The sequence below is a fragment of the Dermochelys coriacea genome, chromosome 5 (assembly GCF_009764565.3).
Source record: "Dermochelys coriacea isolate rDerCor1 chromosome 5, rDerCor1.pri.v4, whole genome shotgun sequence".
Classification (NCBI taxonomy): Eukaryota; Metazoa; Chordata; order Testudines; family Dermochelyidae; genus Dermochelys; species Dermochelys coriacea.
In genome coordinates this window covers 67,901,332-67,921,204 of record NC_050072.1, presented here as the reverse complement: position 1 = coordinate 67,921,204, position 19,873 = coordinate 67,901,332, and positions in this window count along the sequence as shown.

Genomic DNA, 19,873 nt, shown 5'->3' with positions numbered 1-19,873 from the left:
GTTAAGCCAAGATATTCATTACTAGAAATGCCTTATAATGGTATGGTTTTGCTCGGGTACAGTAGTGAAGTTAAAGAGGATGATTTTCACATTGAGATTGAATAATAAGAGCCATCCTTCATTAAAATTAGAAAGGTGAATTCTGTAAGGGATAAATGGCTCTGTAAGTCAGTGTCACAGCAGCTTTTCAATTCAGATGATCAGGATTCAAACCTGAGCTTAGGACCTGATTCAAAAGCCCAAAAAGCCTAAAAGAAGAGACTTCTGTTGACTTCAGTGGCCTTTGGACAGGATCTATTATTACAAATGGAAATCAGTTTGGTGGTTCTGTCCCAGTCCCTAGTAGAAAACAAGTGTGCTCATCACAAAAACACCCCAGAGTTCAGAGCAGTCATAAAATATCTGTTTAATTCCATAATTAGAATAGTAGGGGATCTAGCAGATCAGTGCAGCAGTGCACTGACACAGTTTTGCAGGAAAGTTGTATGCAGTGTAGCTGCAGCTGTGTGGATCCCAGAATATTGGAGGGACAAGGTGGGTGAGGTAATATCTTCTATTGGACCAACTTCTGTTGGTGAGAGAGGCAAGCTTTCGAGCCACAGAGTGCTCTTCTTCCAGTCTGGGAAGTTAATATTGATAAACAATATTACTTCACCCACCTTGTTTCTCTAACGTAGGAAAGTCTGCAGAATAGGAGTTCTCATTAATACAGCGCAAGCTGGCTCCAATAAGCCTTCACTCTCATAAGCACCAAATTCACATTTTTCTTGTAAAAAAATGTTGAAAAAAAGTTCTTTGTTTCTTAGCTTATACTGATTAATTTTGCACAGGGAAAGTATCAATGAGTTGAACCAGTCACTGAAACATCAGTGGTTGCTCTTATTTTGTACTTGTAATGGTCTCCAGTCAGAGTCTGGTTGGGAAGCATGGCCTAGTAGTCACAGCCACAACCCCAGAATGCCAATGGGGTTGTGAGGAGGGGACTCTGCTCTGACCCTCTGCTCTGCTCTGACCCAGGGCCCTTTTAACTACCAGTAACCTGGCAACCAAGACTACTTAACGCTGTCCTCCCTGCACCTCTTCCTCTCATCTCCCCCCAGGTTACAGTGGTCACCTCAGTCCAAGGCCTTCGCCTGATGGGAAAATCCAAATCCCCAGGAAGCAAGAAGGAGTCGTCACTGTCCAGGGCCACAGAATACTTCCCTCTCTGCTTGTCTCTGTGGAGGATCCTCCCTTTCCTCACAGAGGATGCCTTTGGGCAACTGCATCAGAGCCTTTAGATTTCTCTCTGCTCTGCTGAAGCCGTGGGCTGCTGGGCTGCTCACCTTCAGCACTGCTCCCCAACTGAGCTAATTCACTGTCTTTTAACTCCTCCAGCATATGGAGCTAACTGAGCCCAAAATGAGCCCTTAGAATCATAGAATCATAGAATATAAGGATTAGAAGGGACCTCAGGAGGTCCTCTAGTCCAACCCCCTGCACAAAGCAGGACCAATCCCCAACTAAATCATCCCAGCCACGGCTTTGTGAAGCCTGACCATAAAAACTTCTAAGGAAGGAGATTCCACCATCTCCCAAGGTAATGCATTCCAGTGTTTCATCACCCTCCTAGTGCAAAAGTATTTCCTACTATCCAACCTAAACCTCCCCCACTGCAACTTGAGACCATTACTCCTTGTTCTTTCATCTGCTACCACTGAAAACAGTCTAGATTCATCCTCTTTGGAACCCCCTTTTAGGTAGTTGAAAGCAGCTATCAAATCCCCCCTCATTCTTCTCTTTCGCAGACTAAACAATCCCACTTCCCTCAGCCTCTCCTCAAGTCATGTGTTCCAGTCCCCTAATCATTTTGTTGCCCTCCGCTGGACGCTTTCCAATTTTTCCACATCCTTCTTGTAATGTGGGGCCCAAAACTGGACACAGTACTCCAGATGAGGCCTCACCAATGTCGAATAGAGGGGAATGATCATGTCCCTCGATCTGCTGGCAATGCCCCTACTTATACATCCCAAAATGCCATTGGTCTTCTTGGCAACAAGGGCACACTGTTGACTCATATCCAGCTTCTCGTCCACTGTAACCCGTAAGTCCTTTTCTGCAGAACTGCTGCCTAGCCATTCGGTCCCTAGTTTGTAACGGTGCATGGGATTCTTCCATCCTTAGTGCAGGACTCTGCACTTGTCCTTGTTGAACCTCATCAGATTTCTTTTGGCTCAATCCTCTAATTTGTCTAGGGCCCTCTGTATCCTATCCCTCCCCTCCAGAGTATCTACCTCTCCTCCCAGTTTAGTGTCACCTGCAAACTTGCTGAGGGTGCAATCCACACCATCCTCCAGATCATTTATGAGGATAATGAACAAAACTGGTCTGAGGACACACCCTTGGGGCACTCCACTTGATACCGGCTGCCAACTAGACATGGAGCCATTGATCACTATCCGTTGAGCCAGACAATCTAGCCAACTTTCTATCCACCTTATAGTCCATTCATCCAGCCCATACTTCTTTAACTTGCTGGCAAGAATACTGTGGGAGACCATGTCAAAAGCTTTGCTAAAGTCAAGGAACAACACATCCACTGCTTTCCCCTCATCCACAGAGCCAGTTATCTCGTCATAGAAGGCAATTGGATTAGTCAGGCATGACTTGCCCTTGGTGAATCCATGCTGACTGTTCCTGATCACTTTCCTCTCCTCTAAGTGTTTGCGAATTGATTCCTTGAGGACCTACTCCATGATTTTTCCAGGGACTGAGATGAGGCTGACTGGCCTGTAGTTCCCAGGATCCTCCTTCTTCCCTTTTTTAAATATGGGCACTACATTAGCCTTTTTCCTGTCGTCCGGGACTTCCCCCGATCGTCATGAGTTTTCAAAGATAATGGCCATGGCTCTGCAATCACATCCGCCAACTCCTTTAGCACTCTTGGATGCAGCGCATCTGGCCCCATGGACTTGTGCTCATCCAGCTTTTCTAAATAGTCCTGCACCAATTCTTTCTCCACAGAGGGCTGGTCACCTCCTCCCCCTGCTGTGCTGCCCACTGCAGTAATCTGGGAGCTGATCTTGTTTGTGAAGACAGAGGCAAAAAAAGCATTGAGTACATTAGCTTTTTCCACATCCTCTGTCACTAGCTTGCCTCCCTCATTCAGTAAGGGGCCCACACTTTCCTTGACTTTCTTCTTGTTGCTAACATACCTGAAGAAACCCTTCTTGTTACTCTTATCAAATCTTGCTAGCTGCAATTCCAGATGTGATTTGGCTTTCCTGATTTCACTCCTGCATGCCTGAGCAATATTTTTATACTCTTCCCTGGTCATTTGTCCAATCTTCCACTTGTAAGCTTCTTTTTTGTGTTTAAGATCAGCAAGGATTTCACTGTGAAGCCAAGCTGGTCGCCTGCCATATTTACTATTCTTTCTACACATCAGGATGGTTTGTCCCTGCAACCTCAATAAGGATTCTTTAAAATACATCCAGCTCTCCTGGACTCCTTTCCCTCTCATGTTATTCTCTTAGGAGATCCTGCCCATCAGTTCCCTGAGAAAGTTAAAGTCTGCTTTTCTGAAGTCTAGGTTCCGTATTCTGCTGCTCTCCTTTCTTCCCTGTGTCAGGATCCCGAACTTGACCATCTCATGGTCACTGCCTCCCAGGTTCCCATCCACTTTTGCTTCCCCTACTAATTCTTCCTGGTTTTTGAGCAGCAGGTCAAGAAGAGCTCTGCCCCTAGTTGGTTCCTCAAGCACTTGCACCAGGAAATTGTCCCCTACACTTTTAAAAAACTTCCTGGATTGTCTGTGCACCGCTCTATTGCTCTCCCAGCAGATATCAGGGTGATTGAAGTCTCCCATGAGAACCAGGGCCTGCAATCTAGTAACTTCCGTGAGTTGCCGGAAGAAAGCCTCGTCCACCTCATCCCCCTGGTCCGGTGGTCTATAGCAGACTCCCACCACGACATCACCCTTGCTGCTCACACTTCTAAACTTAATCCAGAGACTCTCAGGTTTTTCTGCAGTTTCATACTTGAGTTCTGAGCAGTCATACTGCTTCCTTACATACAATGCAACTCCCCCACCTTTTCTGCCCTGCCTGTCCTTCCTGAACAGTTTATATCCATCCATGACAGTACTCCAGTCATGTGAGTTATCCCATCAAGTCTCTGTTATTCCAATCACATCCAAGCCCTTAAGCCCTTGTTGCTCAGTGTGGGGTTTTCACACCCCATCACAGTACTGTAACCTGTGTGCCACAGGTTAGAATCAGTTCAGATTACAGAAAAGTTTTCCATGAGTTCTAAATGGATCCCAATATACATGTCTGCCTCCTACAGTACTTCTCTGCACTAACATGTTAAATACCATACAGAGAAGACAAATAATTACTCCATTTCACTTTAAATTGGAGTTATTTTGAAAATTAATATGTTCTCTGCCTTGGAAAATGGGATTCATTCTCATAATCTCATTATTCCTCTGAGCCAGCTGTGAGGCTTTCAAACTGAGTGGTCTAACAAAGCAAGGGCTGAATCTTCCCAAGTGCAGTAGTGGGGCCAGTACAATTCTGCTGTCTATATGTTATAGCTTAACACTGCTGATGTTGATGACAGAGCAGACAGCATTTAGATTGAAGATGAAGAGACGTTTTCGTGGTATCATTATTCCACAGTGAGATAACATGGCCCAGTAACACAGAGTATATAACTGGGGGCGGGGGGGGGGTCTAGTCCATCCTCCCCCTGAATTTAGGGAATGCATTATTAAAAAACAGAAACATCAAGTTTGGAACAGATGCTTTTTTACCTCACTTTATTAAAAATGGGCAAATTTATGCATGATACACAACTGCTCACTAAAATGTGCACACAAAATGAATGCTACTGTATGGATATGGCTGTTTTGCCATATATCTAGCTTATAAATACCTGCTTAATGGGCTTATAATATCTACCTCACAAATGTGTTATTAATTAATTAAGCCACATGTCATTAAATCATTTTGAGATCCTTAGGTGGAAAATGATAACAGTAGCAACCAAATTTTTGAAAGGGCAAATATCAGAGTACTATAGATGCAAATATGCATATTTGTGTCCAGGAATCATATTCATGATACAAAAATTCATTGAATGAAAATGTTTTGATTGCAAACAGTGCACACAAAAAGGGAGTTTTTTTAAAGTAATGCTATAAATTCAAATTACTATTTTAATATGCATTTCAGCATATAGTTTCTGGATTATTCAAAACTTTTGAAGGAAGAATTACTTTAATGTAAGTATTAATACAAATTTACCATTAAGAGAAAAACTCCTGAAAGAAAACAGAATTTATATTCATTTGTTTATATAGATATAAATAGACATTAAAATGGTGCCTAAGGCACATTTGCCATATATAATATAAATTATTATCATCTTCTGTAATACTCTTTTTTGCTCCAATGTTTATAATAACTATACTTTCCGAATATCTCTCTCTAAATGCCACTGTATTAAGTGACCTACAAACATTTAATTTCAGGAAATATTATTTTTAAATACTGCTGTACATACATTACATTTTTAAAATATTTTTCAAAATGTCACAATTTGTAAACCTGTCAGGAAATTCCAATAAACCAACTTTAAATATTTGTAACTCAGCAAGTCTTGTGTGTAATATAATGGTTTCATTAATGCACATAATTAGAGCTATAAAAATATTAAACTCCCTATTTCTCTAGGCTACATCATCCGTAAAGATACTATATTACCACAATTGTCTGAGCTGTACATTTTAGCACAGAAAGGAACAGGGAGATATTAATCTGCATTGTTTTGATAGTGCAAGATTGCTTTCCCTTGGTGCCTCTGACCCTGAACTAATTTTATAATGGGGACAGGCCTTGAGATGATAATCAGCATGAGTAGGCATCATAAAATTTCTCAGTCTCTTTTAGGAATGAACAAACCAATAAGAACAAACCAAAAAGTTGCACACACACAGTAGATGGTGCCACAAGTACTCCTTTTCTTTTTGCGAATACAGACTAACACGGCTGCTACTCTGAAACCTGACAGTAGATGTGGTATCATGTTAAAAGAAAGGGAGGGTCCGGGGGTTTATTAGTTGACTACGGAATGAGAATGAAGAACACTAGATGAGAATCTTATGTTTGTTAAAAAAAAAAAGTTCTTTTAAACAGACTGCAGCTTCCATGGATTTATTAAACTGCTAAACTCTACCAAGGGTGACAGTGGGTGGCTTAGTTTATCTTTACCACTACTATGCCTTTTTCCTCACCTGTATATCTCCTATCAACTTCTGACAGGAAATACACTATCTTTCTTTACTATAAATGTTAGAATTTTCCTGCAGGAGGCATTTTCTTCTGAAGTTGCAGACTTGTATCACTCCCTTGGGCTATAAATACAGTACAGTCTCAACTATTTCTTCACCCCTCCTTTGAGAATCAGATTAACACCATCACTGATGCTAATAATTTCTGCAGGCCAAAAGTCAGAGCCTCAAGTTTGTTTTTTAACATGATTGCCCAAGTAATACTTTGCTATATATACAAGACGGAGCCACCAGATGGGTTGAATGAGTTTTCCTTCAATTCTGATTAAGGTTTATGAAGATTACTGAATTTAATATTATAATTGATTTATAGTCAATAAGAATATAATAACAAAATAATTCGCATTAATAATCATGCAATAATTTTGCAGGATGCTTTGCAGAGATTAGATAGGCAGATTACTTTCTTTATATGTATGGATTTGTTATGTGGTGGTATGGTCAGAAATATACACATAGTGTCAAGTTTCAACCAATTCTGTGTTGAATAAAGTATTCCATTTCAACAGAGATTAATTAAATCATCTCAGAAAATGATATGACTCTTCCACTCTTTAATAATCTAGTACTGACCCACTATAACTGTTCATCACTTCATCAGCATCTGTAATTCTCTTCTGTAATTGTATTAAGCTATTTCACTTTTGCCATTTGCTTTTGCTATTAAATACTGTTTATGTTTCATCTTATCACCAGACTGCAAGTTTCTGTGGGTACTGGAAGACAGATCATACACCCACGATGTTTCATTCCTCAATCTTTTCTTTACCCTTCAATTTTTATAGTTAGACTACATTTTTCAGACTTGATTGCCTGAAGGTAATGGGTTAGGCACCTAAATGGTATGTTTACCTTTGAAAATCTTCCGCAACTTATCTACTTCTGAGAATAATAAAATTTCATATATTTATTATGGGCATAGAAAACAAATTGACCATTCTTTCCTTTTTACCTTGTTCTCTATTACACAAACAGGTAGAAAATTGAAATTAATGAATGCTGTGAGTGTTCAGCCCCTTTTTAAATCTTGCCACATATTTAGGTACCTATTACATAATTAGGTATCTATTACTATTGTAGGTACCTATTACTGAAATAAAAATACCTTTTTAATATGGGAAAGAAATGAATACATTTCCACACTCCTCATTTCCATGAGCACATATTTAGGTACCTAAATATGTGCTCATGGAAATGAGGAGTGTGGAAATGTATTCATTTCTTTCCCATATTAAAAAGGTTTTCTGACCAAGGGAGTATTTCTTACAATTTCTTGCATTTGGCATAACCTTGTCCATTTCCATGTCAAATGAATTCACTCTTCAGAAGTATTTCTTGAGTGTCAGGAACAAGTCATCCCTCAGGGAGTGTGTTTAGACTGAGTGAATGTGAACTTCATCTGAGGCATGGAAATCATCCTAAATGTTCACTGGTGGCAGCAGTTTTTTCAAAGGGCCTCTCCAAAGGCACCTCTCCAGTATAGTAGTGCTGAACAGTTATTTATCTATTTCCTTTCAAATTATAAACAATTAAATTAGTTGATATACAGGCTCAGAATATTGGATACAGTGTAATCAGATCCCCACATCTATCAAGTAACAGATCATAATTAAATACTCAGACTCCCCTCCATCCATACACATTCATTTTCAAATCCTTGTACCTCTCTTAAAAGACCAAGTGAAAGAAATTGACTCTTCAATGGACCTATTTGAATATTAATATTTTGTTAATATTTATACCATTATATCATGTCTAAGAATAACTTTTCCTGTCTCAGCACAAGGGGATGGGCTAGATGACCTCTTGAGGTCCCTTCCAGTCCTTCATTTCTGTAATTCTGTGATCAACTTGTGCAGACAAACCATTTCTCTTGATGATATCATGCAGCACAGGGTTCAACATGCTAGCTATACAGTGCAAGATAGATAGATAGACTTTCTTTTGTGCTAAGCTAGCTGTCCTTCAGTATACTCACATCTCTTCTTGTTTTCATGTTATAGTGCAGGTTTAAAAATGAAACGAAACAAAACAAAACAAAAAACAAAAACCCAAACAAAAGCAAAAAGAACAAACCAAATGAAAGACTTCATTGTTTTTTGTCTGTCTGCAATAATTAAATTTCATTTATTCTGCTCAAATTCAGACAAGATATTACATATCAGTTTTTAAACCGACCTGTCTTCTAAACCAGATTAATGATTGCTAACAAAATACATGTTCTAATTCTTGAATTTCTCTTCTCTTGTACTTTATTATCTGCTGCCCTGTGACTGTCCAAGTTAATGACATTTCTTTTACTTTGATATCTGTCACATGTTTTGGTCCCCATTTCTCTAATCATCAACATAGATTATGATTAGGTAATAACAGTATGGCCAGTGGTTTTCTACTTTACATACATTTTTGTGGTGCCCACCTTTATATTTCTTGAATACTGGGGAATGTTTTCACAATATATTAATGCAGTAAGCAAGGGATTAACTATTTTATTTTATGCACATAAACCAATAGCAGTCCACGGGACCTGGCTCCCATCTCAACTGAATCAGCAGTTTACAGCAGTTTAAGTCCATAACATACAAATGAGTTCCTTCTAATATAAAGTATTGAAAGCATTCTTGTGGCCTATAATTGCCTGGGGAAAGACAAAATAAGGCACATTATTGCAACTAATTTTCTAGTCAGTACCTGTGTAAATTAATTAGATTGGTGGTAGAGATATTTAGAAGTTTCTGTCGAGAAACATGCTAAGGCCTACTTCTTGAAAGATAGTTCTGAGAAAGTAGCTAGTTTATGAGCTTGTTAATCAGCTGAATTGGTCTTTCTGGTTTCTCGGGGTTATTTATTTATTATTTATTTATTATTTACAGTTTTGTTATTTTCTTAAGAATTAAAGTAATGGATAATTTGGGATTCTTCAGTACACAAATATGAAGGATGCTAGATAGTAAAGCATGGTTAGCTACAAAATAAATCTATTTGATAGTATTTAATTGTTCCCTTTCAATCCATTCTTTTTATCCCAAACTTCCTTACCTGAGACAACAGTGTTATATTTCTGTAGTTCCTCTGAAACTGCCTTACCTGGACTTCTTGTATGACAATGATTTGCTTTTTCTATATTTATTGGGTTTTTTTAGCAGATTGCATTTAACCAAAGTACAATGACTTCACTGCTTCCTTTTTTCCCCCTAAGATGTGATAAGTGCACGTTGTTGCATGTTCTGCTGGTGATTGATAGCTGTTAGGAAATGAAATTTGGGTAGCTTTATATTTTATGAAATTATTTTAAAAAATACATAATACCCCACCCAAACTACAGCTGGGACTGCACTTATTTAAAACTTTCTTTGAATTGCTCTGTGTAATTTCTGGTTCTCTCCTGCTGTTATCATGGTACAATCATGGTCATATACAAAATAATAAATTACATCACTTGGCATATTTAGCTACTGCTTTCAAATATAGATTCAAGCTCATTTTTTTGACTTCAGCAATTAAGAACAAATTACTCTTGGCTTTTGCAAAACAGAAAGAAAAACAAAGAAAACTATGTCAATAAGTAAATAATAAAAAAATAACAGTTTTCATTTTATTGAAGTAAAATTACATTGCTTCATGTATAAACCAAACAATGGAAGGCAGCTTTAATATTTTGGCATTTCACCTTCTTTAGAGTCTTACAGATCAATTTAAATGCAAGTCTTAAAATACAGTTTGCCAGTATTCCAGATATGCTATAAAACTTACTGTGCAGGCATTCGTGCTAGATCTGAAGCCCAGAGTCTGAGACCTTGAGAAGTGGGAGATTTGGCTGTGTTAGCTCAAAGGCTGGACAAACTGTGTAGCTCATCCACTAGCTGGGGACAGTGAGCGACAACGAGTAAGTGTAAATTACACTTATGCCCACTTTAGAGTCCATTTATGCTGACATAGCAGCATCAAGGGACTCTGTGTAAATAAGAATCATTCTAGTGATCTCTAGAATTTCAAATCACAAACCACACCAACAATAGAAAGGTGTTAGGAAATGCTCAATACATATAACTCATTCTTCTTTGCATTTTTTTTTTTGCTACAAACCCAGTGTCTCTTCTCTTGTTATTTCCCATTCGCAGTAACCATACATTTTTAAAGACTTGCACAGGGTCCATCATGTGGACTCCTTTAAGTTTAAACTGCAATTATGTAGCTAAAACTCTGTGCATTTCTTTGAAAATCTTAGGTCCAGACCTCTGAAGAACTTTCTTAATTGACTTTAAATAATTATAGCAATTCATAGTTCAAAATGAGATTACTTGTAATAACCAATGGGACTCAATTCTCCCTCACAGGATACAAACAACTCATACTTCAACTGGAGTCGCTTGTGTGAATGTGAATCAAGCCCAAAAGTTTATGTATAGTACTTTTGTCTTGTAGCAATTATAAGAAGGTCATTGCCAGACAAGGAAAATCTTAATTTCTCAACAGCTTGATAAATGAAAATTTATGTAACCTATGTTCCAGTGATCTGAAATCAGGGTTATAGAGAGCCTAACATTTTGAAAGCCACAATTTCTGTTGTGAGCTCCAAAGGAGATGATGTATAATGGAACATGGTGATCTTCACACATGTTGTCCTAATGGGAGAATATTTCAGTTTTTTAAATCCACTGAGGAAGGAGAAAAAATATCCAGCCATGCAGATACTTAAAAAGTCTTAGTAGATTCTTATGATTATCTTATCAGGTACATTAATATGTGGAAGAGTTTCAACAGATTCTCCCATTCTATTATGCAATCTATTACCCATTTTAGCCAGTGGGAATCTTTCCAGTGAATTCTGTGGGTGTTAGGAGTCATAATGCCAGGAGTTAGAATACAACGTGAGAGGAAAGGAGGATAAAATAGAGCATGAATGATATGAGAAGGTGAGGAAGACGAAACAGAGATGCATTTAACTCTTTCCCAACTTTGGGGAGTTTTACTCTTGCCCTTACATTTCCATTAACAGTATTTTATAGTCCATTTCTGGTGTGTGTGTGTGTGTGTTTTGTCTCTGAGAAAAATAAAATAAAAACAGAAAGTCTGATGCCTTGAGAATTAGGTAAGTAGTGTAAATTATATTTATATTACATGCAAATCTAGTATTGATGCCATGTTATAATTTATTTTTATATTTGTTCTCCATGTGCATGTCAAGAGCATACCCAACCATAAAATAAAAAGTCAATGCATTTCCGAAATTTCTATTTCTAACACATGAATCATTTAATAAATTGTGTATATGTATTAGACAGCATGCATTAAAATTTACATTACACTAAGAATCGGAAATTCTACATATGTTGAACATGGCTATTTTTTTTTACTTTTGAGTGCTTGATTTCTCAGTCTTAACTGTTGCATTAGTGCTAATTTTTTTCCATTTCATTGCCTTGCTCTTTTTAAAGAAAAATAATCAGGAAATAGGGAGAAAGCATTGCTGTTATAAATTACTTTAAAGATGCCTCACTGTTACAAAAGTGCTTTAGATGCATCTTAACTCTGCTACCAGTAAAGTACTTTAGCAATGCACCTTGACTTAACTTAAAATGAAGTGAGATTCACTGAGACAACCTTAACTGAGGAGATTGTAACTAACAACGTTAATGAAAGATATCTTTGTCGCATATATCACAACTCTAAATTTCTTTAGGTTAAATGCATGGGAAAAACTGAACAGAAAATTCTAATATGAAAATACAAACTGGATACATAAACATTGCAAGTACTGCACCTATGAACAACTGGATTGTATTTCCTTCTTTCATGAGGATTATAAAGTTTAAAGTATTACCTTTTCCACATAAACTCTGTGAGGCTGACTGAATGACATCACCATCACGACTGTGCAGTGTCCAGTTCTCAAAGAACATGTAATCTTTAGCTCAAAGCTATATTTTCTTTTCCACTTAATCTCTCTGGGACTGAGAGAGGGAAAATATGTTTCTCCCACCCTCACCTCAGTATCTGTCACCCGCTCCATGCAGATCCCAAAACTGTGGAGAAGCATGTGAAAGGGGAATGGCAGGTATTATTCCACAGAAGTAGCTGATCCCCTTTTCCATGTAGGAGCAGATGCATGCATGGAAGTAGGGAACATGATCTGTTCCAGGGTATTTTTTAACACTATACTATACCAACCAGAAAAAAGACCTAATGAAGGATTATCCTCATGTGATTTTTCTTCAATAGGTTCTTTAGTGAGAAATCTGTTCTAGCTGGAACTTACATCTTCAGATTGCAATGTAGGAAGCAGTTTTACCTATTAGTTACCCTTCACACCCACTAAGTGTCAGGAATTGGCATAGTTAGCATCTGTCGCATTGAAGATTTTGGTCAAAGCAGAAAGCTTTATTAAAACCCATTTGTCCTAATCTGATAGGGAAGTGGCTAAAAAAAGAAATGTTGTTACTGTAAGTGAAATGCTCTGGGCACTGCCATTTGTAATAATCCATACCTACATATATTCTTGTTGTTAGCTGATCACATAGCTGAATCATGGGCACAAATAACCTTCTTTCAAATCACTCTGTGACCTATAGTCACCCTATCATTATCTGTTAGTAGCAATGCCATGAACATCCTCTGGGAGAGAGAACAGTTACCCTTGTCCTTTATCATCATTTCCTCAATATTTTATTCACCCACATACACATCTACTTACACATCTGCAAAATCTTTTTTAGCTTTGTAATTCTAATTGATATGTATTAAACAGCATGCATTAAAATATTTTTAATATTTAAAAAATATTTAAAAAAAATAAGGTTATGCAAAGGAGCCTAGTTGGATCTGCAGGAACAATAAGTGGTTGGCATAGGCAGGGTATTGTACACAGATCTCAGTCTACTAGGAGAGAATTGTGAAATTCCACTTCAAGACTGTGATGGGAAGATGAATAGCACCTGAGAAAATGAAACTCAGGGCAGATCTACATTACTGCTTAAGTTGATCTAATTTATGTCACTCAGGGGGGTGAAAAAGCATCCCTCTGAGCGATGCAAGTTTCACGATGTCCACACTGGTGCTACGTCGGCAGGAGATGCTCTGCCACACACATAGGTTTCACTTTTCACCAATGTGGAGTAATTATGCCAATAGGAGAGCACTGTTGCATCAGCACAGCACATCTTCACCAGACACGCTACATCAGCACAGCTCCACCAGTGCAACTGTACCGACGTAGCTCTGTAGTGTAGATTTGCCCTCACAGAGACCAGAAAGGGGACACAGGTGCTGCAAGCCTTATAATCCCTATACATGCATTGTAGATTCACGTATGTACCGAATGCATTTACAGCATGCGTCAAAGATTAAAAGTTCTAGGAGAGTGTAGAGACATGCTCCCTATCTGCCATTTACTTTTCTGTCCCCCATCATCATATTATCTGAATATCACCTGAGTATTTAAAAACGGAAGTGCCAATAACAATATCTCCCTCTTAATTCCTTCTCAGGAGCAATAACTTGAATTTCTGTAGGGGTTGTGTTTGTTGTTTGCTGACTAACATGTTCATGTGTGAAGAATTTATTGAGGGAAAGCAAAAGTGAGAAAGTGAGGTTTGCATTTAGTTGTGAACATGGTTGGTTCTATGGTTATTCTTGTCAGGGCACTAGTTCCATACTTTAGTTGCAGTTCCTGTGGAAGTTCTGACTCATAAAATCACAAGCTTCCCCTTAGCAGTCAAGAGTTTCATGATTCCAGTGGAACACAGTTGTGTAAGAAAGTCATATGGGAGAAATGGTGTCTCAGATAGCTGGTGATATTCCCATGGAAGTATTGCTGGAGTGTGTGTTCTATGGGGAGTCATTTCAGAGAGGAGAGAAACAACTGCTCTGCACCTTTAAGCGGGGGGTTATTTGACTGGCTGGCCGAATGAAGGGGAACAGTGCTTTATGGCTGGGGGTGAGGAGATGAAAATTGCTGCAAAAGAGGTTTGCCAACTTTCTAACTGCACAAAACCGAACATCCCTTCCCCACCCCTTCCCTAAGGCTTCGCCCCTGTCCTGTCCCTTCTTCGAGCTCCCACCCCTCCTCGCTCGATCCCCCCTCCTTCTGTTGCTCGCACCTCACTCACTTTCATCAGGCTGGGACAGGGGGTTGAGGTGTGGGAGGTGAGTGAGGGCTCCAGCTGGGGGGGCAAACTCTGGGGTGGGGCCAGGGATGAGGGGTTTGGGGTGCAGAAGGAGGCGGCTGGGTACTCCTATGATTGGTACACAGGGAGCCAAACCCATTTTCTTATAGCCCACCTTAAGCCTCCTATGAGGGGTGGTGGTGGATGGTAATAATCCTGGCAATGGATTTGCTGGAGGGACCTGGACGGAATTAGAGGGGGAGCTGGTGGAAGCCCCCCGGGTAATTACGGAATTAACATGGGATTACCTGCACTGTACACTTTTATCTGCCGGGTAGTCCCAGACATCTAATAATAAAGTTGTGGTCTGATTAAACCCATGTCAAATGTCTCCTATGCTTTTGGTATAGCTAGATAATGAGTCAATATGCTTACAGGTGACTGTGTTGCTCAGCACAGAAATTACTGTGTTTTTACCAGTTGGAGCTTTTTCAGGTGTATGGCTTTGTTCCTAGACATAACTAATTGCAATAATCAAGCCTAGAGGTCACAAATATGTGGATTGCTACAGCCTGCTCTGCTGAAAATTTTTCAACTACAGATGGAAGTGGATGTTTTTTAAACTCTCTGGGCCATGTGGCACTAAGGGCTTAAAAAATTGTGGATCACCTTAACAATCAGGGGTAAATGCATCAGCTCTTTGAATTGCTTCCCCATTTCTAGCAGTGTTACTTCAGTCTTGTCTGGGTTTAGTTTTAACCAGCTGTTCTTTTATTCAAACAACACATTGAAAAGGCTTTATATTTGAAGTAAAGGAGAGCTAGAGATGTGAGTTATCCGCACAGTGATGGGACTTCAGCCTGTGTTGTCTTACTTAGTCCCCATGGCTTCCAATGCACATTGAGTTATATAGGGGAACATTGTGGAATTTCACAGCTGAGGGATTTGGAGGTAAAAGTACAATTACACATAAAGATCTTCTGGATGTTCAGCATAATGAGTATGCATTTGCCTGTCTGAGGAGGTCATCCACAAGTGCTGTCTCTGTACTACACCTGAAGCCTGACTAAGAGAGACCCAGGATACTAGTGCCACAATTGTTGCTATTTTCTTGATTACCTTGCTTAGAAAAGGGAGATTAGATACTGAAATATCTGTTTTATTCAATACAAATTGGGGCATTATTGTGCATTTTATCACCTCTTTAAATCAGATTTTATCTCAACCATATTCTTATTAAGTAACTTATAAATTCACTGTGAATACCACATTTTCACAATTTATTAAGTACAATATGCATGAGTCCCTGTAGTGAAACAAACGGTGAAGTTATGAGAGTCCTCGGTTTTACTCTTTAAGTGGAATGCAAATTCATATACGTAATCTCAGAACTTGACTTTGAAATAGCTTCCAATTAAAGCTTTTGCAATCAAATGTTTTTGTTTACTGGATTTTTTTTCTTTTTATTCATTATCAGGGTAGAGAATACTGAAAACTAAAAAGAAAAGGAGTACTTGTGGCACCTTAGAGACTAACAAATGTATTTGAGCATAAGCTTTTGTGAGCTACAGCTTACTTCATTGGATGCATTCAGTGGAATGCATTCTGCTTATGCTCAAATAAATTTGTTATTCTCTAAGGTGCAACAAGTACTCCTTTTCTTTTTGCGAATACAGACTAAGATGGCTGCTACTCTGAAACTGAAAACTAAAGCTCTCAGTTCATTGCCTGTTTCCTGAAAGTATCCACTACGGTTCCAGTTGGTTCCAGTTGTGACAACAGATTTTTGATATTGACGTGTTCTCTAGGAACTGTATGAAGGCCTCTAGTTCATTTTTCACGGAGCATCAAACAGCCAAGATGGTAACAAAGGTGGTTATAAGATAATAATGAATTTCTGTCAGACCACCATGTACGATATTCAAATCTATGCTTCACTGCTTCTAATATCTTGAGTCGCCCAGTCCCTTGGAAGATCAAAGCAAAAGTTTCCCTTAATTTATTTATATTTTTATTAAATAATGCAAGAAAAATGACACATTTTATTTGTTTTGTCTAACCAATGAATCTAAGTTACAAGGAAAGGGGAAGAGATCTTTATTTATTCTCCAATATAAGAGAGGAATCTTTGAAGTGTTTTATATTTTCAGAATTCCAGAAGGGATTGATAAAGATAACAGAGGTAAATTGTTCATACTTACAGAGGGTTCAAAAACAAAGGGACATGATCTAAAAGGGTCCGATTATGCAAAGCACCTATGCGCATCACTAACTGTTAGCACACAAATTGTTCCAATGAATAGGGTGGGACAACTCATGTGCTTAAAGATAAAGCACATTTAATTGTCTTGCCAAAATTAAAAACCCAGCCGAAAACTGGGAATTAAGAACCATTAAATGTAAAGTGTAAAAAACATTGCCATGTTATCAGATAAGGTGATTGATTGAACTAATAGTATAAATGGATTCATAAGACAGCTAGATTTGCTTCCGAAGAAGTGGATTAAATAGTATGATGAAAGATTAAGAACCTGGGATTTCAAATCAAGCAGAAAAATCAGACAGGTATCTTAGATGCTTTTATAAATACTAACATAAACCAAGTTGTGAAACTAACTATTTTCATTTCAAGAAACGTTTAAGATGTTGATCTCCAACAATAATTTTAAAATATTCAGATAATATGTAGTTTACCAAAATGTTTTTTTAATGGAGCAATCTTCTTATAATTGCTAAATAAATTATACTCTCCAAATGATGCAGCTGCTGAGATATATAACTGCCTGTGTGCCAAACGAATCAAGAAGTGGGCACCTAAACATCACCTGAAACCTGGGATGATAAGTTCCAATTTAAAAAAAAAGTCTATTGCTCTTCAGTACATTTATATTTAACCCAATAAAATAATTCCTCATCTTTACCACCTCCAACGCCATTTTGGGATTATTCAACCATTGTAACGTTATGAGGAGTAACCCCCCCCCAATAGATCAACCATTTTTCCCATTGCAAAGAAAATATTTTAACTATTATTCTGAACAAGGCACCAGCAAACCAGATGAAGTTTGAAACTTTTCATGGGATTAAGGCCTATCCTGAAAACACTTACATACATGAGTAACTATACTCCTGAGAGTCATTCAATGGCTTCAATGGGACTACTCACATGAATTATGTTACTCACATATAGTTCAGTAGGTTCAGGCCCTTAGTCCTCACTGATGACTGAGACTTTGATTTAGGGAGGAAAATATAAACAAAACACTTATAAGTGATTGAAAAATTATGCCCACTGGATTCCTGGTCTTGCTGCTTTTATGAGGAAGATTTTAAAAGTCTCATTGAACACATATCAATAGCAACTTCCAAACCCTAATACCATTATAGCAAGAAAAAGGGAAAATCATAAGTATAAAAAAAGTTAAGGTCCCATTATTTGGGATGTCTTTATAATACTTGATGCATTTATTTTTGTCCTGAATAGGTTACCTGTGTCCTTATACATTCCTGCAGGGTGAGTAAAGGATGTTCCATGCCCCACACTTACCCATTCCTTGTCCTGTCCATGCTCTATTCCCTCCCCCTAATCACATACTGTTATGCAGAAAGCTGTTATGGAGCTTGGCCATGGGCCATACACAGATTGTGTATTCCCTGTGTGATTCTCTCTCATATCTAGCCCACCACCATCCCCTTCTATAGTGGAGGCACTTTGGTTCTGCAGTCCAAGATCCCTTGGCAACCACCAAGGAAGAAACTTAATTTGCTTCTCTATATGTATATAATATTCTGAACTAATAAAAACTTGAATTGAAAAAGTTGGGTGAACAGCTTATTTTATTCTAATGCATCGTGTTGTAATAGTCTGGGTATTTTGCAACTGTCATCGTTGTCTCCAAAGAGTAAGGGACAGCAGAGAAAAATAATGCAGTAATATTATCATACAGAAGAATAACATTTTGAGAGCTGTGTTACAGATATGGATCTCTTGCCCTTATTACAATACAATTGAATGGTTATTCATATTTATACAAATCTGAAAACTCTTTAACACTCAGTTTTTGTTATATCTTTATGTGCAAAAATAGAATTCTAGTACACTGCATCAGTTCTGTTATTTCTTCCCTTCACCTTTTCATCATTCATTATTTTTTTCATTTTAAATATTTTCATAAAACATTTTGTAGGTTTGCAGATTCCTTACTGCTAGTTCACAATCTTCTACTCACTGACCCCAGTAGAAATGCTAGAGGCAGCTCTTCATTTTGTTAAGAGTGGATAGATAAAGGACAGATGTGCTATTCTAGGTCAAATATTCAAAAATGGTAAATTGTATTCTTTCAAGCAACTGACTCAGATACACAGTAGGTATACAGATCTAAAAGATAGTGTGCTTCCATGCACCAATGCACATTATTTTAAGCTCTTAATAGAAGTGGACTGAGTTGTTTGCTGATTCTTAAGCAGGACAGAAATTGTTCACAGCACCATCTGTTTGCATGCAAGTTACAACAAAAAAGGGTGGTTGTTGGGTTTTTTAGAATAAAAGAAAATATCCCTTTTAAAAGAGTGAGCTACATTCTCATCCCCAGTTCTATCCCCTTTTATGTTGCCTGAGTGGTACAAAGGGGACACAAGCTTCTTTACAGATACCAGTTAAGAACTCCCCCATTGAGCAATTGTCAAACGATGTAAAGCCCAAAGACCTGGCATCTATGCTGATCTCCCTTCCCCCACTTTCTGGACTAGGGAGTGTGATGGAGAGTACCAGGGGATATGATGGGGGTCAACAGGGGGAGGTTCATAGCTCCCCTATGGCAATTTTTATTTGGCATATGGTCCTTTAGACAGCTGTCATAAGTCAGAGTAGTCCCCAGGTTGCTCTAACTTGTATCAAGGCTGGGGCTAGGCCAGCTTGGAACTCAGGCAGCCATAACTGGGTCCCTGATGGCTCCCTTCCAGCCCTGTACTGAATACATCTTAGCACAGGACAGACGCTGGGTCATTATACTTTCAAACATATATTTAGCCTGTGGTTTTTGTGCACAACAAATTTGAGGTGAATACTACTGGAAAGATAATAGTTTGATATTTACAAACAGCAACATTGATGCTGAAAGGCAGATAATACTTGGTTAGATAAACTTCACTCCCAATATATTTTCCAACAGCTCAGTGGCTTTTATTATTATTATTAGTGCTGCATTTTAATTTAAATGCAATTTTAATTCAATACCCTGCTGGAAAGACATTGCACATTTAAAACAAAAATCCTTTTTCCAACGTTCTCTAAATACAGTGATTACTCCCTCTAGGCAGTAGGAAAATCATTCATTCTTTCTTTCTTTCTTTCTTTCTTTCTTTCTTTCTTTCTTTCAGAGAAGAGTATGAAATTGTTACTTATGATATGAATCTCAATTTCCATATAAGTAGC